Source organism: Trachypithecus francoisi, unplaced genomic scaffold (assembly GCF_009764315.1).
Source record: "Trachypithecus francoisi isolate TF-2019V2 unplaced genomic scaffold, Tfra_2.0 Lachesis_group5, whole genome shotgun sequence".
In the NCBI taxonomy this organism is placed as follows: domain Eukaryota; kingdom Metazoa; phylum Chordata; class Mammalia; order Primates; family Cercopithecidae; genus Trachypithecus; species Trachypithecus francoisi.
Genome location: NW_022681470.1, coordinates 84944735 through 84956891, shown reverse-complemented (window position 1 = coordinate 84956891; position 12157 = coordinate 84944735). Strand labels below are relative to the sequence as shown.

The 12157-nt window shown below is 41.5% G+C and overlaps 1 pseudogene; it reads left to right on the top strand.

Annotated features, from left to right (window-relative positions):
* The first annotated feature begins 7991 nt into the window (after window positions 1-7991).
* On the top strand, window positions 7992-9438 carry LOC117074100 (annotated as a pseudogene).
* The last annotated feature ends 2719 nt before the right edge of the window (window positions 9439-12157 follow it).

The following is a 12157-nucleotide window of genomic DNA, read 5'->3' as shown; positions in this document are numbered from 1 at the left end:
CCCAGCCTGGAGTGCAGTGGCATGAACATGGCTTACTCTAACCTTGACCTCCCGGGCTCAAGCAATCCTCCCACCTCAGCCCTTCTACCCAAGTAGCTGGGACTACAGGCACACACCACCATGCCTGGCTAATTTTTTAATTTTTTGTAGAGACAGGGTCTCCCTATGTTGCCCAGGCTGGTCTTGAACTCCTGGGCTCAAGAGAGCCTCTTGCCTTGGCCTCCCAAAGTGCTGGGATTACAGGAATGAGCCGCAGGGCCTGCCCTAGGAATAATGTTTTAACATCTGTATCTCTAGTGCTGTAGGCAGTGCCTGGCATTCCAAAAGGTGCTTGAATGAGTTGTGGTTTTAGAATTATTCTTTTTTTGTTTGTTTTGTTTTGTTTTTTATTTTTTTTGTTTTGTTTTGTTTTGAGATGGAGTCTTACTCTGTCATCCAGGCTGGAGTGCAGTATCGCCATGTTGGCTCATTGCAACCTCCCCCTCCCAGGTTCAAGCAATTCTCCTGCCTCAGCCTCCTGAGTAGCTGGGATTACAGGTACCCACCACCACACCCAGCTAATTTTTGAATTTTTAGTAGAGAAGGGGTTTCACCATGTTGGCCAGGTTGGTCTCGAACTCCTGACCTCAGGTGATCCATCCGCCTCGGCCTCCCAAAGTGCTGGAGTTTCAGGCGTAAGCCAATGCTCCTGGCCTAGAATTATTCTATTAAACAAATTCAAATGGTGGTTGGGGGCAAATCATCTGCTCTGGCCCTGTTAGGTATGGGACAGGACATTACTCTATGGGAACTGGACTGACAGGCATAGGTTTTCTAGAAGCATGGTCATAGAAATCCTCTATTTGGGCTTTTAAATTGCAATCGTCCCTTGGTAGAGTTGGACACATTTTCTCTCTTCTCCAGGTCACCCTCCTGCCATAGCATCCTGGAACAGCTAGAGGAGGAATCACTTGACTGATGAAGAAATGGAAGGAGTGCTTTGTGAACATTGGAGGCCGTCCTAATTGCAGGACCAGCTGGAGAAGATAGCCTAAAATAAATTTCAGTCATACAGGAATTTTTAAAAGAAAAGGATACCTTCCTTTCCCAACTTAGGCTCTTCTGCTAACTTATTGTAACATCATCATGTCCTTAAAACATCAAATATGAGAGCCAAATTATATTCAGCAGTGTCTTAGGCAACAACCACATATGTATAATATAGACGATGATATCATGGCTGACTCAATATAATTACACCCTTGCTCATAAACCCTAACTTTCTTTCTAGGCATTCAAAGCACATGACAGACATTATCTTGTTGCTTTTCCCAACACACTTGCCAGGTAGACAGAAAGCAAATATCGTTATTGTCTTCATCTCATGTAGGTATAGACAGTGTTCCTGGGAACTATTTGCTCAAAGCCCCACTGGCAATAGGAGCTACTGGAAAAAAAAAAAATGGCTAGGGTCCTAATTTAAAAAACAACTTCCTGCTGAGTCAACTTCAGGTCACAATGCTGGGATATTTCTAATTTCAGGCATTCTTAGATGGGGGCACAATGGGTTAGTTATTTTCCTTTATTTGCAGGTGTTTCAGAGGGAGTGAGATAGCAGATATAATCAAATTGATGCAACTATTGGCACTTTCTGAGTGTTCAGCATCTATGGGGAACTTCAGCATCTATTTTCTTTCCAAGATGGCAGTGGCATTACCAAGCGTAGCTCAATGAACATCATTGATGTTCCACAATCCGGAACATCAATATTATTCTACAATGTTTTGCCATTAGAGGCATTTCTACTGTCATTGAAAACATTTACAGTTGTAGAGGCCTGAGCTCAAGTACCAGCTCTGACATTAACTGGTTGAGTACTTTTGAACAAGCCCTTAATTGTTCTGTTCTCATTTTTCTCATCTATAAAATGGGAACAATATTTATCTTCCTCGAAGACACGAAGGGTAAAAAGAGATCATATATATGTTTCATAAACATTGAAATGCTACAGAAAAACAAAGCATTACAAAGATTAGACCACTTCAATTACAGACCCTAATACAGGTTATATTTTCTATCAATGGGGACTATTTCCAATGGGTCATCTGTGCAAAAAAGATGTCTTTAAAACTGTGAATTAGGCCGAGCATGATGGCTCATGTCTATAATCCCAGTACTTGGGAGGCCGAGGTGGGCATATCACTTAAGGCCAGGAGTTGAAGACCAGCCTGGCCAACATGGTAAAACCCCTTCTCTACTAAAAATACAAAAATTAGGTGGACATGATGGGCATGCCTATAATCCCAGCTACTTGGGAGGCTGCAGCAGGTGAATAGCTTGAACCAGGGAGGCGGAGGTTGCAGTGAACCGAGATGGCACCCCTGCACTCCAGCCTGGATGACAGAGCAAGACTCTGTTTAAAACAACAACAACAACAACAACAACAACAACAACTGTAAATTGTTATCACCCTGGGAAATCAGGAGAAAAGAAAATTAAAAGGAGAAAGGAGGCCTGGGGCTATAGGTCTATCAGAATTTAAGGAATGTGACAAATATGAACCCCGTACCTATGTGGTGGAATTCAAGTCTGTATACACTGTACAGCCCAGGAAGCTTGCAAAGTAAAGCTTTCCTGTGCCCTCTGGAATGTGGACCCTTTGTCCACAATCTACAAGGTAAAGAATTCCATAGCAAGTATGTATTTAACTAATTGTAGTCAGAAATTAGATATGGGTAAGGCAGATTCTGTTGTGCAATGTTATTGCTTCTTCAACCTAGATACGTGCATACTTTAACCCAAGCTCAAACCCTGAAGATTTGAACTCCTAACCTTTAAAACACAAGGCAGTTACTTTGACCACCAGGCATCCTGGCTCTTGTTTACCAGGACTGGGAGTTCTCCTCAGACAGAGCTCCATTTATTCCACGACCCTAGCAGAATAACACTAAGAAACCCAAAAGCACATCCATTTTGAAATAGTGTCTGTGACACCAAGAGGATTCTGGAGCTCTGAATCAGCCCCTTACCTCATGGCAAAATTTACAGGCTTGCAGAGTTAAATGAAAATCAGATTGGAATGCAGGGACTTCTATTTTTCTGTAATGACATGTTGTTAGAAGGAGAGTAATTTTCTTAGACATTCCTCTAAAACCAGTGCACTTGCAGTGGCTTTTTTTTTTTTTTGGTTTACAAAACTATCCTAAACAGACCCAGGGCTCACTGCCATCTCTGGGTGCCAGGACTCTGGGCCACAGGGGCCATTTGTCCAGGGAATATAATTAAAATCAATAATTATTCCTTTCACTTGGCACATGTGAGCCTCTTCTCAAAGCTGTCAGAGAGTGGACTTTAATATCTCATTCTTTCTCTGAAGTAATTTAATGATCACATAAGAAAAATGATTCTCTGAAACTATAATCTTAGAATTTGGCTCCACCTCCAAGTTGAAACAATTTTGTAAGGAAAGAAAGAGAAAACACTCAAGAAATATGTCTGTTCCTCACATCTGACTGTGAAAAGTCTATATACCATGACCTGAAAAGGAAAGATAAACATAGTCCATGAAATTCTGTGGCAAAAAGGAATGAAAATGTGCTTACGAAAAAAAAACCCCAAAACTGGAACTGTATTCTCTGCAGGTTTAAAAGCAACCTTTGCCAAAATCCGCTTTCTGGAAACTTTCCTCTAAACCTGGCTGCTACTGTCATCCTTGGCTGTGGGAGAGAGACCTGGAAGACTGTGGTTTGGAATATGTGAATGTTAAAAATCAGACATTGTTCCCTTTTCTTTATAACAACAACAAGTCTTTGGTTTTGGCTATATACATGCTGGGTTTTCTGGTACCACTTTGTTCCTTTTTTCACTAGAGGTCAGAACTATTGAGGGGATCTTGATATTTTTGTCTGTTTCCTTTTTGACCACTGCTCTCCCCTTTCTTACAATGCCCTTGAGAAGAAGCTAATGGGCTCTGTTTCTATGCTGAAATGAAGAAATGATCGAGCGAGTATGAAATGATGCGTGGAAGGCCACACAGCAAGTTGGAAGAAGATTTTCTGAATGAGAAACTTGAAATTTCCATGTCCTCCCCAGGTCTGTAAATCCAGTACACTAAGCTAAGTTTTTCTAAGACATTGAGGCCCAAAGATGGCTGTTGAACCACAGGCATGAGGTGTGACTTCAAATCAAGAGTCAACACTATGCGGAGTGACTAGATACAGAATGCTCTAATAAAATAATTATCACCTGCTGGGGCAGAGTTAAGCTTAAAATCATCTTACCATGGATTATTTGAATTTATAGCATATTACATATAATTCAGATAGAACAGGGTAATGTTCAACCTAATCCCATCTATGAAAAGACTGCAGAACAAACAACAAATATAAAATACATTACAGGAACTGTGTTTCAGTTACATGTTATATGTCACATACATAAGAACAAGAATTAGGAAACAACAGAATCAATTATTATTGCATCACGGGGAACTATGTTTTCAAGAAGCATCTACTGAACTTGGAAGTCATTCTCTTTAACAAAAAACAGGTAGTCCATGTAACCTAATATATTACACAGCAGCAGCGGCAACTGAAAAAGCTGTTCCCAGGCAAAGGGCACAAGCCAAAGTCATTTTTGTGGGATCTTAAGCAGATCTCGCTATGTTTCAGTGGAAGGTAGAATCATTCAAGAGGAAAATGGGAATGTGCAGAGCTAGAACCACAGAACATCACAAAGAGCCTTCTTAAAGGAGCAGTGGTGGGCTGAGTGATTGGGAATGCTCTGCAATTAAAGGCATACTTGGTTTAACTTTTTTTTAAGAGATGAGGCTCTCACTATGTTGCCCAGACTGGTCTTGAACTCGTGCGTTCAAGTGATCCTCTTACCTTGGCCTCCCAAAGTGCTGGGATGACAGGTATGAGCCACCCTGCCCCAGCCTATCTTTGCCATTTTTCTAACAGCATGTGCTCATTTCATGGTCTCTGTATCACATTTCAGTAATTCTCACAATATTTCAAACTTTTTCATCATTATTATTTCTGTTATACTGATCTGTGATCAGTGATCTTCGACATTACTGTTGTAATTGTTTTGGAGAGTCATGGGCAGCACCCATATAAGAAGGTGAACTTGATCAGTAAATATGTGTGTTCTGACTGCTCCACCAACCGGCTCCTCCCACTGACTGGCTGTTCCCCCATTTCTCTCCCTCTCCTCAGGGTCCTCCCTATTCCCTGAGATACAACGATACTAAAATTAGTTCAATTAATAACCCCACAGTGGCCTCTAAGGGTTCAAGTAAAAGCATTGCACATCTCTCACTTTATTTATTTATTTAATTTTTTTTTTTAGACAGATCCTCACTCTGTTGCCCAGGCTGGAGTGCAGTGGCGCGATCTCAGCTCCCTGCAACCTCCGCCTCCCAGTTCAAGTGATTCTCCTGCCTCAGCCTCCTGAGTAGCTGGTATTACAGGCATGAGCCACCACACCCACCTAATTTTTGTATTTTTAGGAGAGACGGGGTTTCACCATGTTGGCCAAGCTGGTCTCAAACTCCTGGCCTCAGATGATCTGCCCGCCTCAGCCTCCCAAAGTGCTGGGATTACAAGCATGAGTCACCACACCCTGCTCACTTTATTTGATTTATTTTTTGAGCCAGGGCCTTGCTCTGTCACCTAGGCTGGTATGCAGTGGTGCCATCTCAGCTACTGCAACCTCTGTCTCCAGGACTTAAGCAATCCTCCCACCTCAGCCTGCTGAGTAGCTGGGATTACAGGCAAGCACCACCATGCCTGGCTAATATTTGTATTTTTTGGTAGAGACAGGATTTTGCCATGTTGCCCAGGCTGGTCTCGAACTCCTGATTTCAAGCATTCTGCTTGCCTCAGCTTCCCAAAGTACTGGGATTACAGGCACATCTCTCATTTTAAATAAAAAACTAGCAATGATTATGCTTAGTGAGGAAAGTATGTTGAAAGCTGAGATAGACTGAAAGCTAGTCCTCTTGTGCCAAACAGCTAGGAAAACTGTGAATGCAAAGGAAAAGTTCTTGAAGGAAATTAAAAGCATTTCTCCATGGGACACATGAGTAAGAAAATGAAACAGCCTTATGGCTGAAATAGAGAAAGTTTTAGTGGTTTGGGTAGATCAAACCAGCCATAACATTTCCTTAGGCCAAAACCCAATCCAGAACAAGGCCCTAATGCACTTTAATTCTCTGAAGGCTGAGAGAGGTGAGGAAGCTACAGAAAAAATGTTTGAAGCCAGCAGAGGTTGGTTCATGAGGTTTAAGGAAAAAAGCTGTCTTAATAACATGAAAGTGCAAGGTGAAGCAGCAAGCAGTGATGGAGAAGCTGCAGCAAGTGGCACAGAAGATCTAGCTAAGATAATTAATGAACAATAGATTTTCTACATAGATGAAATCTTTTCTATTGGAAGATAATGCCATCTAGAACTTCCATAGCTAGAGAGAAGTCAATGCCTGCTTCAAAGCTTCAAAGCACAGTCCGATTGTTTTGTTAGGGGCTAATGCAGCTAGTGACTTTAAGTTGAAGCCAGTGCTCAACTATTCTGCAAGTTCCAGGGCTCTTAAGAATTATGTGAAATCTACTCTGCCTGTGCTCTACAAATGGAACAGCAGAGCCAGGATGATAGAACATCTCTTTACAGCATGGTTTACTGAATAGTTTAAGCCCACCATTGAGAACTACTGCTCAGAGAAAAAGATTCCTTTCAAAATATACCTGCTCATTGATAATGCACCCAGTCATCCAAGAACTCTGATGGAGTTATACAGGAGATTAATGTTTTCACACAAACACAACATCCATCCTGCAGCTCATGCATGGAGGTGTAATTTTGGCTTTCAAGTCTTATTGTTTAAGAAATACATGTGTTTTTTTTTTTTTTTTTTTTTTTTTTTTGGTTTTGAGATGGAATCTTGCTCTTGTTGCCCAGGCTGGAGTGCAATGGCACGATCTTGGCTCACTGCCACCTCTGCCTCCTGGTTCAAGTGATTCTCCTGCTTCAGCCTCCCAAGTAGCTGATATTACAGGTGCCTACCACCACGCCTGGCTAATTTTGTATTTTTAGTGGAGATGGAGTTTCACCATGTCGGCCAGGCTGGTCTTGAACTCCTGACCTCAGGTGATCCACCCACCTCGGCCTCCCAAAGTGCTCAGATTACAGGCATGAGCCATTGCATGCAGCCAATACATACATTTTGTAAGGCTATAGTGACCATAAATAATGATTTCTCTGATAGATCTGGGCACAGTCAGTTGAAAACCTTCTGGGAAGGATTCACCATTCTAGATGCCATTGAGAACATTCATGATTCATGGGAGAACATATCCATGTTAACAGGAGTTTGGAAGAAGTTGATTCCAACCCTCATAGATGACTTTGAGGACTTTAAGACTTCAGTGGAGGAAGTCACTGCAGATGTGGTAGAAAGTGTAAGAGAACTAGAATTAGCAGTGGAGCCTGAAGATGTGACTGAATTGCTGCAATCTCATAATAAAAGTTTAATGGATGAGAAGTTGCCTCTTATGGATGAGCAAAGAAAGTGGTTTCTTGAGATGGAAACTACTCCTGATGAAGACACTGTGAATATTATTGAAATGACAACAAAAGATTTAAAATATTATGTAAACTCAATTGTTAAAGCAGCAGCAGGGTTTGAGAGATTGACTTCAATTTTGAAAGAAGTTCTACTGTGAGTAAATGTCATCAAATAGCTTTGCATGCTACAGAGAAATCTTTCATGAAAAGAAGAGTCAATTGATGCAGCAAACTTCATTGTCTTACTTTAAGAAATGGTCTCCTTTTGAAGAGAAGGGGGAGTGGGGGGCTCCTCTATTCCAGGGACTCTAAACCAAAAAGCATCAGAGTTTGAGAAGCCAGCAGCTCACGGTTCGGCTGAAGTTAGGAATGGGGGGCAGCCACCAAGTGCATGGGGGTTGGGGGTGTCCTGGTCTTTGGCTTCTCAACTCTGTCTTTCGACAGAGAACATGTCACAACTTTTCAGAAATAGGAAGGTTTGTTGCTTACTCACAGTTTCAGGAATCTGATGATACAGATGAAGATTCGGGCCCTACCACTAAGAAAAATTGATCATCTCCCCTAGAAGCTAAAAATAAAGCAATCTGGAAAGAATTCACAGGAAGATAGTGAGGACTCAGAAGAAAAAGATCTGAAGACCAAGAAGGATGGTTTTCACTCAGCAGAGGATAATGAAGATGAAAACGAAGATCATAAAAATGTACACCAGCACAGCAGGCAGCATCTAAAGCAGCTTCTGAACAGAGGGAGACGCTCACAGAAGATGTGGGCATGAGGAAGAACAAGAAGAGGATGAGGCACTCTTCCAGGAGAATTCCGGCAGCCATGAAGATTTCCTAATGGAAGATGATGACGATAGTGACTAAGGCAATTCAAAAAAGAAAAACAAAAAGATGATTAAGAAGTCCAAACCTGAGAGAAAAGCAAAGAAAATGTTCAAACGCAGACTAAAGGCTACAGTGACGTCCAGTCCAGTGAAAGGCAAAGGGAATGTGGGTCGCCCCACAGCTTCAAAGCCATCAAAGGAAAGGACTCCTTCTCCCAAGGAAGATAAGGAACCAGAAAGCCCGCCAGAAAAGAAAACATCTACAAGCCTCCACCCAAGAAATCTGGGGATGAAGGCGTCTGGGGAGGCTTAAAAGTGATGATAGTTTGGGGAGGGCTTTTAAGAAAAGGAGAGGAGAGGAGAAAGAAAAGGAAGAAAAAAGAAAAAGTAAAGGAGAAAAGAGAGGGAGAAAAAAAGAACCTACTTAAGATAGAACATGGTTTTGTCTACGGCTTGACCCATGGGCTTTCAGTGCTTTTTTCCATTTGTTGAAAGTAACGCGGCCGGCGCGGTGGCTCAAGCCTGTAATCCCAGCACTTTGGGAGGCCGAGACGGGCGGATCACGAGGTCAGGAGATCGAGACCATCCTGGCTAATACGGTGAAACCCCGTCTCTACTAAAAAAATACAAAAAACTAGCCGGGCGACGAGGCGGGCGCCTGTAGTCCCAGCTACTCGGGAGGCTGAGACAGGAGAATGGCGTGAACCCGGAGGTGGAGCTTGCAGTGAGCTGAGATCCGGCCACTGCACTCCAGCCTGGGCGACAGAGTGAGACTCCGTCTCAAAAAAAAAAAAAAAAAAAAAAAAAAAAAAGAAAGTAACGCTTCTCTCTCTCTTTTAAAAATAGAACAATTGTATATTTAATTGTTTAAGTTACCTTTTTGTCTATTGGTCTCTTTGCCAATGGCCCCACCCCCAACCCCAGCTGCCCTTTCCCAATGAAAGCTATGTCAAATTAATCACTGATTGACTGCTTCATCTTTTTATTTTTAATGGAAGGTATACCACAGTTGTAAAGCAGTAAGATTTGAGATGAACACTATGGAAACTTTGCTTTTTGCTAAACAATAGCAAGTTGAATAGTAATCAAAAAACATAGAAAGATTTTAGTTCAAAATGATTGCTTCTTCCTCTACCTGGACTTTAAAAAAATCAGTTGTCATCTGATATGAGTTTATTTGTCTATGTACACAAGTATAAATGTCTAAAAGAATCATGACTTTAAACTTCCACTGATGAGACAGGTAAAAGATAAAGATGAATTCTGAACTGTTAAAAAAAATGGTCACAGCCACCCTGTGATGATGGTTCATTTCAAGTGTCAACTTGACAAGATTAAGAAAACATACAAACCTCTAAAAGTGTTATTTTGGTGCGTGTCTGCGAGGGTGTTTCTAGAGGAGATTGGCATGTGAGTCTGAGTGGACGAGGTGGGGAATAGCCACCCTTTGTATAGGCAGGCACCATCTAATCTTCCGGGGCCTGGAGAAAACAAAACAGAAAAGGCATTTATGTTGTGCTGTCTGTTGGAGCTGGAATACACTCTTCCTCTCCTATCCTTGGACAGCAACTTCACGCTGTCCAGCCTTTGGACTCCAGGACTAAAACCAACGGCTTCCCCTGTTCTCAGGTCTCTGACTTCACATTGAGAGTTACACCACCCACTTCCCTGGTTCTGAGGTTTTCAGACTTGGACTGAGCCAAGCTACCAGCATCTCAGAGTCTCCAGCTTGCAGTCAGCCTGTTGCAGGACGTCTGAGCGTCCGTAATCATGTGAGCCAATCTTCCTAATAAATCCCCTCTCATCTACCTCTCTATCTACCCTATTGGTTCTATCTCTTTGAAGAACCCCAATGAATATACATGCTAACCCCAACAACAACCACCCTGATCAATCAGCAGCCATCAATATCTAGACCCTTCACCAGCAAGATTACAACTTGTTGAAGACTTGATTATCATTAATAATTTTTTTTTTTTTAAGACAGAGTTTCACTCTCTCGCCCAGGCTGGAATGCAGCGACACGATCTCAGGTCACTGCAACCTCCACCTCCCAGGTTCAAGCGATTCCCCTCCCTCAGCCTCCCAAGTAGCTGGGACTACAGGTGGGTGCCATCACGCCTGGCTAATTTTTTGTATTTTTAGTACAATGGGCTTTCACTGTGTTAGCCAAGATGGTCTCAAACTCCTGACCTCATGATCCGCCTGCCTCGGCCTCCCAAAATGCTGGGATTACAGGCGTGGGCCATGGCACCCAGCCTATCATTAACTTTTTTTTCACAATAAAGTATTTTTAAAGTTTGCTTTAAAATGCTATGGCAAACTTAATAGACTACAGTATAGTATAAACATAACTTTTATATGCACTGGGAAACAAAAACGTTCGTATGACTCACTTTTTTGCTATATTAGCTTCATTGCAGTGCTCTGGAACCAAATCTGCAATATCCCTGAAGTATGCCATATAAAATTCTTCATACCGGGAAAAGGACTTATTGATAGAGGAAGGTGTGGGATATGGGGCAATATGTGTGACAGAAAAAGGTCAGTAGATGGCAATGAACCAGTGGCAATGGAAGGATGAAGAAGGACCGACAGAGAGATTTCTGTCCATCATGCTTGTCTGAAATGAAAACCAGAGCCACATTGTGTATCATTTACAGCTTCATGTATGCATGTATCTGTCTAAGTTAACCGTTTGTGGTTTTTTATGATGTTGGCACAGTAATTTTACACTATTTGTATTGATTTTATAAAATCAGGTTAAAGCCATCTCTTATTATTAGATTGATACTTTTAGTTAAAGATGCAGGTAGAATGCATGCATTAACTGTTATTCTCAAATTATTCTAAAGAATAATTAAACAGATTTTGAAACACAAAAAAGACATAAACCACAGGGACAAAGAGGAGAGGAGAAAGCAAAAACAAAATTTTGGATGATGGAAAGCACTGGGACAAGTGATAACTGAATTAGAAGACCTGAGGGTGTCAAATTGTATAGCAGTGGTTAGGAAGCTGAGAACAGCCCAATTTACACTGAAGAACTCCCAAAGTCTTAGGAACTGGTAACGAGGTTCCTCTTAAAGTGAGGTTGAAGGTTAGTGAAAATTAGCAGATTAGAGGAAAGTCCAGTTAAAAAGCTGTTGGATGAATGAATGAATGAATGAATGAAAATAGTATATCTATATAATGGAATACTGTTCAGCAATAAAAAAGTTCTGATTCATGTTACAATATGTATGAACCTTGAAAACATTATGCTAAGTGAAAGAAGCCAGTCACAAAAGACCACATATGGCATTATTCTATTTATAGGAAATGCCCAGAATAGACAGATTCATAGAAACAGAAAAAACAGTTGACTCTTGAACAACATAGATTTGAACTGCATGAGTCCATCTATATGTGGATTTTCTTCTGCCTCTACCACCCCTGGGACAAGAAAACCTAACCCCTCCTCTTTCTTTTCCTTCTCAGCCTTCTCAATGAGAAGACAATAAGGATGAATACCTTTATGATTATTCACTTCCATTTTATTTTATTCAATTTTTCATAGGTTATTGGGGTACAGGTGGTGTTTGGTTACATGAGCAAGTTCTTTACTGCTGATCTGTGAGATTTGGGTGCACCCATCACCCAAGCAGCATACACTGCACCCTATTTTAGTCTTTTATCCCTCTTCCCCATCCCACCATTCCCCCCAAGTCCCCTGATGTATTATTCTTATGCCTTTGCATCCTCATAACTTAGTTCCCACATATCAGTGAAAACATATGGTGTTTGGTT